This window comes from Rutidosis leptorrhynchoides, chromosome 5 (genome assembly GCF_046630445.1).
Source record: "Rutidosis leptorrhynchoides isolate AG116_Rl617_1_P2 chromosome 5, CSIRO_AGI_Rlap_v1, whole genome shotgun sequence".
Taxonomy (NCBI): domain Eukaryota; kingdom Viridiplantae; phylum Streptophyta; class Magnoliopsida; order Asterales; family Asteraceae; genus Rutidosis; species Rutidosis leptorrhynchoides.
The window spans coordinates 54,526,365-54,539,221 of NC_092337.1; the positions used below are offsets into that span (position 1 = coordinate 54,526,365).

Consider the following 12,857-nt stretch of genomic DNA (forward strand, 5'->3'; position numbering starts at 1 on the left):
AACAGCACTGCTGAACAATTAGCATTCATAGTAACAGCCGAGAGTTCTTCCATTTTCTTTCTATTTGAGATTAGATCTTTCAAGAATTTAGCATATCTAGGCATTCCTGAAATCACATCAATGAAAGGAAGATTTACATTTATCTGTTTAAACATATCCAAGAATTTGGACTGCTCGGCTTCAAGTTTCTCTTTCTTCATTTTACTCGGGTAAGGAAGTGGTGGTTGATATGGTTTAACATAAGGTTTATCCTTAACTGTGTTATCTTCATTAACCTTTTCAACTACCGGTTCTTTTTCCTTATCTTGATCAGGTTGTGGTTCTTGTGGAGTAGGAATAGCTTCATCAGAAGTTACAGGTATTTTAGGTGGTTTAAGTGTTGTACCACTTCTTGTGGTAATAGCTTTAGCTGTTTCATTCCGGGGGTTAGCGTTTGTATCACTAGGTAGACTTCCCGGTTTTCTTTCACCTATTAACCTTGCTAGGTTACTCACTTCTTGTTCCAGATTTTGAATAGAAGCTTGTTGATTTCTAAATGCTTGAGCATTTTGTTCATTGGTTTGTTTTTGAGATGTGAAAAATTGCGTTTGAGTTTCAACTAGCTTCGTCATCATATCTTCTAAATTCGGCTTTTTATCATCGGTTTGTTGTGGTGGTTTGTTTTGAAAATTAGGTCTTTGCTGATTGTAAGTATTATTGGATACTTGTTGATTTCTAGGACCTTGTTGGTTGTTGTATGGAATATTTCGATTATAATTCTGGTTTTGATTGTAAATCGGTCTTGGCGGTTGATAATTATTCTGAAAATTATTTCCAGGCCTTTGGTTTATGTATGAAATATTCTCTCTTTGTTCCATTGTTAATTCAATACTGAGACAATCTTTTGTCAAATGTGGTCCTCCACACTGCTCACAACTAATTCGTATTGAGTGAATATCTTTAGTCATCTTTTCCATTCGTCTCTCCACAGCATCTATCTTTGCGGAAATGGAATCTAAGTCATGGCTAGAATCGGCTCTAGCTGCTTTAGATGATCTAACGATGTCTTTTTCTTGGTGCCACTCATGTGAGTGGGAAGCAGTGTTATCAATAATTTTGTAAGCATCAGTTTCGGTTTTCTTCATAATAGAACCACCAGCTGCTATATCTATGTCTTTTCTTGTAGTGATGTCGCATCCTTGGTAGAATATTTGTACTATTTGACAGGTGTCTAAACCATGTTGCGGACATTCTCTTAACAACTTTCCATATCTAGTCCATGCCTCATATAGAGTTTCATTTGGTTTTTGTGTGAACGTAACAATTTCTGCTTGAAGTCTTACGGCTTTAGATGCAGGAAAGAATTGTTTAAGAAATTTGTCAACTAAAACGTCCCATGTATCGATCGCCCCTTCAGGTAACGATTCCAACCAATCTTTGGCTTCTCCCTTTAAAGTCCAGGGAAATAACATGAGATATATCTGTTCATCCTCCACTTCTCGGATTTTAAATAGTGTGCAAATCCTATTAAAGGTACGTAGATGTTCATTTGGATCTTCCTTCGGCGCACCACTAAATTGGCATTGATTAGTCACCATGTGTAGAATTTGTCCTTTGATTTCATAATCTGGCGCATTAATGTCTGGATGAGTAATTGCGTGACCTTGGCCAGTGCGTTTAGCTCTCATTCGGTCTTCCATACTTAAAGGTTCCAGATTCTCCATAATTGAATTTGTTGAATCGGTATCACTAGATGATTTTGATTTAATGGTTCGTTCCTCAACAATCTCTGTTTGAATGATTGGTGGCTCCGGAGGAAAGTTTAGTGGTTCAGGATCTACGAACCGTTCCTGAATATTCTCCGGATTCTCAATTGTGAGGTCGGGTTCAAAAAATGGATTATCGGAAATTTGAACTGAAGTACTTGGTCGACTGGATGACGATTCTAAAGAAAAATCAACGGCGGTTATATTTGCTAAATGTCTTGATCTAGTTACAGGTGGTGAACGTACAAAAGGTGGTGAACGTCTTGCTCGGTGCATTCACTGAATATCCTATTAGTTTTAAAAAGGAAAGAAAAATTATAATAAGTTATCCAATTAATAGACTTTTCTGATTTTGCCCACGTTTCGAATAGCCAAAAGATGCAGCAGAGGGGCAGGATTCGTTTGGTCTCAATATAATTGAGGACTGTTTGGCTCCAATAACCCGGTCCACGTACAAATCCAACTATTACTACGAACCAGAAAATTTTGATGTCTATTAATTTAACCACTTAAAATAAATTTTCGTAATTTTAAGAAATTTAGATAAGAAGTAGAATAAAAATCTATGTCCTAAAACTAGAATAGCGAGAAATAAGAAAGAAAAAGATTTCGTCGAAAAAGGTCGAAAAAGAAAAATGGTTGAAAAATAAAAGGTGACGGAAAAATAAAAGAAACTTATAAAACTTAAAAATACTTGACTAACCTAACCTTATTACTACAACTAACTTAAAATTATAATCGCAAATTGAAATTACTAATTGAAATGATAATTGATACATAGGTAAAAAGGTGTCTAAAAATATTAAAGCTTACAAAAAAAACTAAATCCCAAATGGAAATAACTTAAAAAGAAACTAAAACTTAAAAAGGCGTCGCAAAATTCTAAAGCACCTAAATCTTAGTCTAAAGAAAAAGCACTTAAGGAATTCTACGGCAAAGCCTAAAAATCTAGGAGTAAAAATAACTATAGCAAAAACTAAGTTTAAAATTAAATATGAGCGAAAAATACAAATATTACGTTAAAACGATTGAAAAGGGACAAAATATAAAAATATACAAAAAGTTGTAAAAAGTACAATTTTTATAAAAATATTATTTTTAAATTATTTATTTTATTAAACTATTAATTTTACAATTTAATTAAACTTAATAAACTAAAATATAAATTAAATTAAACTTAAATTAAACTAAAACTAATTATAATAATAATAATAATTAGGGTTTATAATAATAATTAATTAATAATTACTCCGTGATTAATTGCAGTAGGGTTTCTGTCGGTGTCAGAATTACTCCGCGAGTTGCGGTATTTAATGCATCAAACCCCGCGAGTCGCGGGGTTTAGAATTTCAACTGACAGGTTTAATTTCAACGCGTTTTTCTTTATTTATTTATTTATTTTATTTTCTGTTTTTAAATATGTGTATTAATAAAACTTTATATTTAAAACTTAAATAAAAATAGAATCACTTTATAATTTTATAAATAAAAATCTTAAAACTAGATTTATATATATATATTTTTTTATATTTATATGTTTTTAAATAAAAACAAAATACTTAAATAAAACTTATGTTTTTATAAAAACAAAGAAACTTTGTAAAACTTAAATATTTATCAAACTCCTAAAAATATTTATATTTTTGTTTTTCTTTTTATATTTTCGAATATTTAAAACGTTTTTTTTTTTTTACAAAAACGAATTTTAATAAAAGTAAACTAAAAATCTTTTTTTTTTCTTTATATTAGCGTTGCGCTTCCGGCTTTTAAGAGAGTTCCCCGGCAGCGGCGCCAAAAATACTTTATGTGGTAGCGGAGTGGTATATAATACTATTAAATTTTACAACGAAACACTATTAAATACGATACAATTTTACACAAGATATTTATTTATTTATAAAATGGATATACTTAAACCTTGCTACAACACTTATAGGCAGTGTACCTAATCGTACAGTAGTGTAGTTTTTAGTAAGTCCGGTTCGTTCCACAGGGAATCTTTTTTAAACAAAGCTCAACGCTATATTAGTTTACTTTTATAAAAATACAAATATATATATAAGTAATATTATTATTATAAAGGGGGGTTTTTACCGTTTAATGACCGGTTTGTCGATTTTAAAACTTTAGTCGCAGTTAAAACCAAATGTAAAATATTAAAAATAAATACAAGACTTAAATTAAAGCATGAAGTAAATAACGATAAATGAAATTGCGAATAATAAAAGTGCGATAAAATAAACTTGCGATAATTAAAAAGTACGATAATTAAAAGTGCGATTAAATACAATAACAATAAAAATGCGATAATTAGAAGTGCAATTAAATATAAAATAAAGGAAATTAAATATGAAATAAAAGAATTATGCTTATTTAAACTTCCGTAATCATGATGTTTGACGTGTTGATTTTAGTTTTATGCCCATGGGTTAATTGTCCTTTGTCCTGGATTATTTAATATGTCCGTCTGGTTTTTGTCCATAACAGTCCATCAGTCATAAATATAAAGTGCGAGTGTCCTCGTCAAATTATCCTTATACCCGAAGTTAAATATTCCAACTAATTGGGGACTTAAACTGTAACAAGATTTTAATACTTTGTTTAATAATTACACCAGGATGTCGACTGAGTGTAACCCAAGGTTTTAATATTTTGTTATCAATTATACCAAGTGTCCTTTGTACATAATTTCACCCCTGTTTTAATTATTCTAGTGGCTATTAATCCATTCCCGTGTCCGGTTAAATGAACGATTATTCGTACATATAAATACCCCGCCCATCGTGTCCGATTGAGTGTATATGGTAATTTATAGGGACGCCCAATTGTAAATCTTTATATTAACATTAACAAACTATCATTTAGTTAAACAAATATAAAGCCCATTAATAGCTCATAGTCTAATTTCCACAATTGTCGTTTTTTTGTCCAAACCCCAATTATGGTACAAAGCCCAATTACCCAATTTTAGTAATTAGCCCAACATCATGATTACTTCGTTTTAAATAAGCATAATAATAACTTAGCTACGAAACATTAATGTAAAAAGGTTGAACATAACTTACAATGATTAAAAATAGCGTAGCGTTACACGGACAGAATTTCGACTTACACCCTTACAACATTCGCTAACATATCCTTATTATTAGAATTAAAATTAAAATTAAAATTAAAATATAAATTATATATATATATATTTTACGTATATATGAGAGAAGAAGAAAAAGATGATGATTTGCGATCAGAATTCGGTTGCTTTTATAGGAAAAGTCGACTTTTGGGGCTCCGCGACTCGCGGCATTTTTGCCTTCAAACTCCGCGAGTCGCGGAGAATGAAATTACAGCTCAGTCCCTTTGGAGTCTTTCTTGCCGACGGTTTTTATTATTTATTATAATATATAAATAATTATAAGAATTATTTAAATATTATATTATATTTATGTGCATAGTTGACTTGTAATTTTTAGTCCGTTGCGTCGAGCGTTGAGAGTTGACTCTGGTCCCGGTTCCGGATTTTCGAACGTCCTTGCGTACAATTTAATATCTTGTACTTTGCGTTTTGAATCTTGTACTCTTGTAATTTCGAGACGTTTCTTATCAATAATTGGAACCTCTTTGATTGTCTTTTGTACTTTTGAGCTTTTTGGTCGTTTGCGTCTTCAATTCGTCGAATCTGTCTTTTGTCTTCACCTTTTATTATTTAAACGAATATCACTTGTAAATAGAACAATTTCAACTAAAAGCTTGTCTTTCTTGAGGAATAATGCTATGAAATATATGTTCGTTTTTAGCATTATCAATGTGGCGGATCGAACAATGAAAAATCTACAAAAAGATAGCAAAATGCGTACGATGTTTAAAGGGTTGAAGCTTCTTTCGAAACCCGTGTCGACCGATTTGGCTCCCGATGAATACGATATGCTAATGCGGGCTCGAGAAAAAATTAAGAAAAAATACGCGAAGCAATTGAAAAACATGGACGACGACGACGACGAGTAGTTTGATTTTTTAGTTTTCTAGTATTTTTAGTTTAATTGTCGTAATCTTTTAATTTTTAATTGTCGTAATGTTTTAATTTTTAATTATTGCAATTTTTTTTATTTTTAATGAAATGGTAGTTTTATGTTTTTTATTTAAAATGTATTTTATAAGTATTAATAATTATTTGATAATATAAAAAAAAAAATAAAAATGGAAGGAGGAGTGTCATGGTTGGCAGTGGTTAGTCCAGGTTTAGTCCTGGAAAAGGAGGTAAAAAGGAGGTGCTGATGTGGCGCTGAATGATTGGTTAGTCCTGGAGGAAGTATTGTCTTTGTTGGGAGCGCTCTAATTACAATTAGGGCTCTAATTTGCTTAAATTCACTGGATGAAGATACTGCAAGTTGAGTTTGTCATGCGCACAAGGTGTTTGTGAAATTGTCTCATAGAAGTATATAACCTTCGACGAGAAAAAGAAAAAATTGAAATGTCACGAATTCTTTTTTTAAATGCAACGTGCTATTTTTTCCCATTATATTAAAAGTCTTCAAGTATACTTTGTTGGTGTGATTTTTCTTATGAAATATTCATTTAACCCTTAGACAAAATTGCTATTTCATCCCTGTATTTTTTACTTTTTACCTGTTTCATCCCTGTATCTTATTTTCTGCATTTTTATTATTAAAAACATTTTAAAGTTCCAATTTCATCCCTCACCCTAAAGAAGGTTAACTGAGTCCGTTAAAACTATTCGCAGAGACTATTCACGTAATCTTCAACTAATTAAACTACAAAAATTAATTCATTCTTCCTCTCATCCTCTCATGAATTAAGTAGACTTTAATTGATGGTGGAAATACCTTTCAAATGGTATATAGATGTAACTGATGTCAAACAAAAACTTTACACAAAGAATGTCCGTGTTTGCTATTTACTGTGTTCACTTCTGAATTCTGGGAAGATGTTTGCTTTCTTAGATTTATATTTACACTAGATGAGACCGCATCTTCTATGTCTCCGACTAAAGTGTCAAGTTTTAATGCAGTTTCTGCAAAATATTAGAAATTTACAATGAGATTTAGAATTTATCTATGATAAAAGCTACATAAAAATTAGCATAAAAAGATACCAATAAAGCTCCCACTTCAACAACTCCCATTTCTTAATAAACTTGAAGACACCAAGCAAACACTTAAAAGAGTGAAATTCGTAGAGTTAAACATTCTTCTAAGGAACTATGTCCGATACCAACACATGTTATTCACTAAACCATAAGAAAGTAACATTTTTCATGGTCAATATACCCACAGTATGCAAGTAATACCATCATATAACTATGTACTTTGTTAATTAGTTAACCTCAGAGTTATTTGAGCCATAAATAGCAACATTTTCATGTCGAATTCAATATGAAAAGCATTACATCTATGTTTTATTGGCAGAGTAAATCCATATTCCATATCAATTTAGTAACAACATATATAAATATAAATAATATATTTAAAAGAGGGTATAGACCTAAGATGATATCTTTATAAGTTTATAACTAACCAGCATATACTCTAACTTCCTCCCAGTGTTAGACATGTTAAATGCCTGCGTTGTCGTTCAAAAGATATTTCCACCATCAATTAAAGTCCACTTAACTCATGAGAGGAAGAATGAATTGATTTATGTAGTTTAATTAGTTGAAGATTACGTGGATAGTCCCTGTAAAAAGTTTTAACGAACTCAGTTAACCTTCGTTAGGGCGAGGGATAAAATTGGGACTTTAAAATGCTTTTAAGGATGAAAATGCAGAAAATAAAATACAGGGATGAAACGAGTAAAAAGTAAAAAACACGGAGACGAAATGGGCAATTCTGTCCAACCATTAATTTTGCTTGAGATTTTACAATCACATGTGATTGGATCTTACAATCACATGTGATTGTCCCGCTTTTTTAATCCTAGCCAATCATATGTGATTGTCACGTGTTTTTAAATCCTAGTCATTGATTATATAGATTCAATGGCTGAGTTTATCTTCTGATTTTCAAGAAAAATTAAGGATGAAAATGAATATTTCTCGATTTTTCTTATATGTTAAAAAAAAAAAGCACGAAAATTAACCAAGGAAATATCAAAATGCTAACCGATAGTAATGGTGGGGGCGTTTGGTTCGTAGGGTTTCGAGGGATTTTGGTGAGATTTGCAGTTCAAAACAGATGAAATCCGATGTTTTGTTGAAGGACTTCAAATGCTCAAGGGTTTTGAAATTTTATGATTGAAGGATTTCTAAATCCTTTGGATTACGGAAGGATATTGAAATCCTATGAATGGATAGGATTTCAAAATCATACGTATTATTTTTTCGTTTAGCGTTTTATTTTTTCGTTTTACGTTTGCATTTTACGTTTGCGTTTACGTATTAAGTTTTATGTTTACGTATTACGTTTTCGTTTTACATTTGCGTTTTATGTTATACGTTTACGTTTTATGTTTGTGTTTTACCTTTGCATTTTATAATTACATTTTACATCTTACGTTTTTCGTTTGCGTTTTACGTTTGTGTTTTACGTTTACGTTTTATGTTTACGTTTCAAGTTTTACGTTTAAACGTTTTAAGTTTTACATTTTACGTTGGCGTTTTACTTTACGTTTATGTACATTTTATGTTCCACGTTTACATTTTATGTTTTATATTTAGATATTAAATTAACGTTTTATGGTTTATGTTTACAATTTACTTACGTTTTACACTTTACTTTTTAAAAATCCTGGGCCTCGTACCCGACTTTTGTGGGATTGAGTTTTGTAGTTATTGTTGTATTTATAAATCCCGAGATTTTAAATACTCAAACCAAACACGTGATAGGATTTCAAATCCCTTTGAATTTCAAATCCTGAGATTTCAAATTCCCGAATCAAACGCCACTTAAAGGTTATCGTTAACACGATTTAAGATGTACATTAAATTTACTAACCATTTTATTAATGACAATTATCAAAATGTACAATAGATTAAAATGACTCAGCATTCTAGTTCACAAAATTATCAATTTATATTTAAATTTAATTAAAACAATCAACGTGTATTTCACAAAGTGTGCAAACAATGGAATATTTTTTGAAATAAAAAAACTATAAAAGTAAGAAACGATAATGGGCCTTTGAGCCTCATCACATTATAAATTTGTAAAAGAAAATCCATGGTCCATTTTACATGCGCATCCTAGTCTTTTTTAATTGTTCATGTATTTCATGTTTTCATAACATATTTTCATTTTTAACAAGATCCTGACCGGCCCGCCCGATGCAGCGGGGCCTTTCGGATTAGGTGTGTTTGTTTAACAAACTGCTTTATATTTACGGGAGCAGAATACCTGTAGATACATTGCATACGTAGGTGATACATTACATCTTAAATAGATTATCAAAATACATTATGTTTCATACATATTAGGTTGATATTTAAAGGGTAGAGGACTAAGTTCTACTGGTGTAGGTGACCCAAGTATTAGGTGTTGTGTTTTTTGTTCTGCTCGTGCTGCTTGCTTCTACTGCTTAGATTGTCATTCCCTGGTTTTTTTTTTTTTTTTTTGTTTTTTTTTGTTTTTTTTTTGTTCACACAATTCATAAACAATGTGAAAAAGAACCTCATGGGAAAACTGTGTTAAATTCAGTAAGTGACATAACAAAGCAATAGACATGTACCTTCTCAAAAACAAACGACACGCTCAGGGAGAGTACATAATAAGGTACTACAAAAAAAAAAAAAAACACAGCTTCACTTAAGATTGAGTAACTGTTTCGATAATAAGGTTATAACCACATAATACTTATTGGATGAAAATTTGTGGACAGTAAGTTACAACCTAAGACCTATGTGTAAAAAACCACCAAAATCAAATATGCATTTTGCAAATATATCACTTTAGTTTATAAACTATTTGATTCGAATTCGGGTATTATTTAAAGCACAATGCCATGAATCAAGTCAGAAAATGCTATCAATATTCCGAAAGAGGCTATACTGACTGAAAAAACTGCATCTTTAGAAAATTCATACCAATCTATTGAATTGTTTGAATTTTTATGTAAAAGATATATAGACAGGGTTAACCATTTGGTTAATATATCCACGTCTTGATTGAAAGGAATTCCTAAAAATCCAACGAACAAAGTAAAAAGAATTAATATAATTATTGGAAATAACATAGTATTATCCGATTCATAAGGCTTCATTAAGGTATTGGAACCTTTAAATAATTGAAAATTTATGATAACTAATATATTATTTCAATGTCATCATATGCATACGCTATTGCTCTAAAAACTCTATCCTAACTCCATGCCTTATTCGTTAAGAATAAATCAGTTTTTTGATAAATTTAAATGGTGAGTCTAACCTGATATGTTTGTTTACATAACGATAACTCCTTCACAACAACGATGACAGTTTAAACTATTAGAAGACGTTTTCAGCCGCTTCTCATACCAAAACACAGCCCCACAAAAACAATACGCACACTTACAATCACTAATGTCGTCATACAAATTCATTACCACTGCAACACGTATGAGGGGGAAAAAACCAACAAACAAAATATAAGGATAACCATAAAACTAAATGCAAATAGTAGCAATACTATACTAACATGAAACATAAACGTACCGACAGAGGAACCCCAAATGCGAAACCATCACTACCACGTCTAATGTGTTGGCCAAATAACACATCTCTTCTTTACTTTCGTTTCAACAAAAGTGTTAACCCTTCCCTTAGGAGCCATTAGCTTGGTTTCACAACCAAATCGAAACACAAAAAACAGGATATACGCATCAAACGAAGGCTTCAAACAAACACAAAGCAAAAGATAAGCAAAAATCAGCAAATAGATTTATCAAGTAATAACACACATTCAAAATGATAATAATTTACTGATAGAAAACAGTCGAATATACAACTAATAATCCAAATAGTAATAATCCAAATAAATTCAGCGTAATTTACTAATAAGTAATGGCCCAAATGGATTCAAAATAGTAACTAATAGTATTGTACAGATACAAAATAACAAAACACATATCAAGTAATAACCCACATTCAAAAGAAGAGTAGTTGTCAACTAATTACAAACAGCAAAGTAGCGCAACCCTAAAAAAACCATGGTTCATCTAAAATTAGTCAAAAATTGTGCTATTTTAACCTGTGCGAATTTGTAAAGTCTAAACCATTTTAACATGGGTAAATTTGTACAGTTTGACAAAGGTGGAACTGGTCATGGTTTGACCCAGTTTGACTTGGGTTAACATAATTTTGCAGATCGGAAATTTTAAGAAGATACAAAAAAAACAATACTAAGAAACAGATATATAGTTAACGAAACAATTTGTTAAGCAAAAAAATAACCAAACCTGTTCAATCGAAGTACCCCATAATATCTAGCAATGCAAGGCCATCTATAACCTGGTCGTAATCCGGAACTGGTACCAGCTTTATAGCGTCTATAACCTAGCCATAATTTGGAAACTGGTACTAGTTGTACAGTTTCTTCCATCATGTGAAATCACGAAAGGACTGAAACATAATGTCAGTATGATATATGTTACCAACAAAAAATACTAATACCTAATACTAAATTAAGGTGACTAAGCATATAGTGTACATAGGTTATATTTGAGTTAGATATAAAAATTTATGACCTATATTTTACAAATTTTTTGTAATAAGTCTCTTTAGACTATTTCTTAACATTTTTGAATACATAAGAACCCATTTTATTATTAATATTGTCAACATTTAGGTAGGCTCAGATCTAAAACTGGCGGTTCGGGACAAAAGAAGATTTGAAAACCATCATGGCTGCAAACACACTGTCATAAAAATACCTTCAGTCATAAGTCCCGTAGAAACTGAGGGGCGTACAGTACAACACGCTGCGCATTTACTGCACATCTCAAAAGAAAATTATAATTTTAAGGGACTGATATAAACATTCAAGCATCATAAAAACAAACTCTAAGTATAAAAATCCAGCCCTGATATGTTTGTTTGCTTACTGATATTGCATTTTGCATACTGATATTTGATCTCAAATCCTGTGTGGTCAAATTTGGACGAAAAATGTTTTAGTTATGTAAGTCACAATTGGGCTGGAAAACTTTTATGTACCTAGTCATTGGGTCCTTCTTGGATGCCATCTTTATGTAGTGTTTCTACACCTTCCTTTTAATTCTATATGTCTGCTTTCTAAAAAAAAATTGAATAAAAATCTAAGGTTACCTATAACATTTGAAGATCCAATTGATGAAGAACCATGTTGTTCACAACTACCAAACATAACAAAATTGAAACACCCAGAATTTTTTTTTTAGGCAACACAAATTGAATTGCCGTCTTAACTACCGAAAACATATCAGTTGAATCAACATCCAAATATATAAAACTAACCTGATTAAGATTGGAGTCGAAATTTAGAGAAAAGGTAGCAGGAATCGATTTATGCTTCAAATACTCCTCGTATTCTCGATTGTTCATGCCGGCGAGCAAACGGCTGAGTGGAATTGTTGTTGCTGGTTTGTAGCGGCAGTGTTGGCAGTGATGGCGATGGTGGCGGGGGTCGCCGTCGGTGGTGGTCGAGGTGATTAATTTGGGGATGTTTGGGGTAGTGGTCGAGCTGTTTATCCGATATCCACGTATCATCCCAAAATTTTGTGATGTTTCCATTCCCGATCACTTTTGAAAAAGGCTTGGTAAAATTCACCCCGAAATTATCAATCTCGAGACCTGCTTTAATAATGTTACTCCACGTAGTGTTAGAACATGAAAATGTATTATTCCCACCCAAGTTAAGTAGCCCCGAACCCCCCATAAATGTTTTTGATAACATTAACCCACATGGAAGTATAACTAGTCAAATTGTATCTCGGTTCATGGCATGTTAAAACGACGCTATCGGCTTATAGTCAGTCCTGGCACTCGGCGCATGTCTTTGATCAACACCGGTTCCGTCACTCGTATATGCTTGAACAAGTACTTCCTAGGGGACCACCCACTCCCGTTCCTTGGTTGTTAGTCTATTGGCTAGTTTGGTTCCCGGTCAAAGCCATGAAAGCAAGATAGGTTGAACACATATACTATCTTAATAT

The 12,857-nt window shown here is 31.8% G+C and overlaps 1 long non-coding RNA gene across 7 annotated transcripts; it reads right to left on the reverse strand.

Annotated features, from left to right (window-relative positions):
- Positions 1-7,214: 7,214 nt before the first annotated feature.
- On the reverse strand, positions 7,215-12,491 carry LOC139847390 (uncharacterized). Of its 7 annotated transcripts, none has more exons than XR_011759464.1 (6): positions 12,160-12,491; positions 11,124-12,038; positions 10,381-10,558; positions 10,115-10,273; positions 9,420-9,466; positions 7,215-7,433 (listed from the first exon to the last, which is right to left on the reverse strand). It is a non-coding gene; the product is annotated as an uncharacterized lncRNA (long non-coding RNA). The 7 variants fall into 7 exon arrangements; XR_011759465.1 differs by lacking the exon at positions 7,215-7,433 and adding an exon at positions 9,162-9,284; XR_011759469.1 differs by lacking the exons at positions 7,215-7,433; positions 9,420-9,466 and having other exon boundaries at positions 9,958-10,273; positions 11,124-11,286; positions 11,598-11,656; positions 11,881-12,038.
- Between the last annotated feature and the right edge of the window lie 366 nt (positions 12,492-12,857).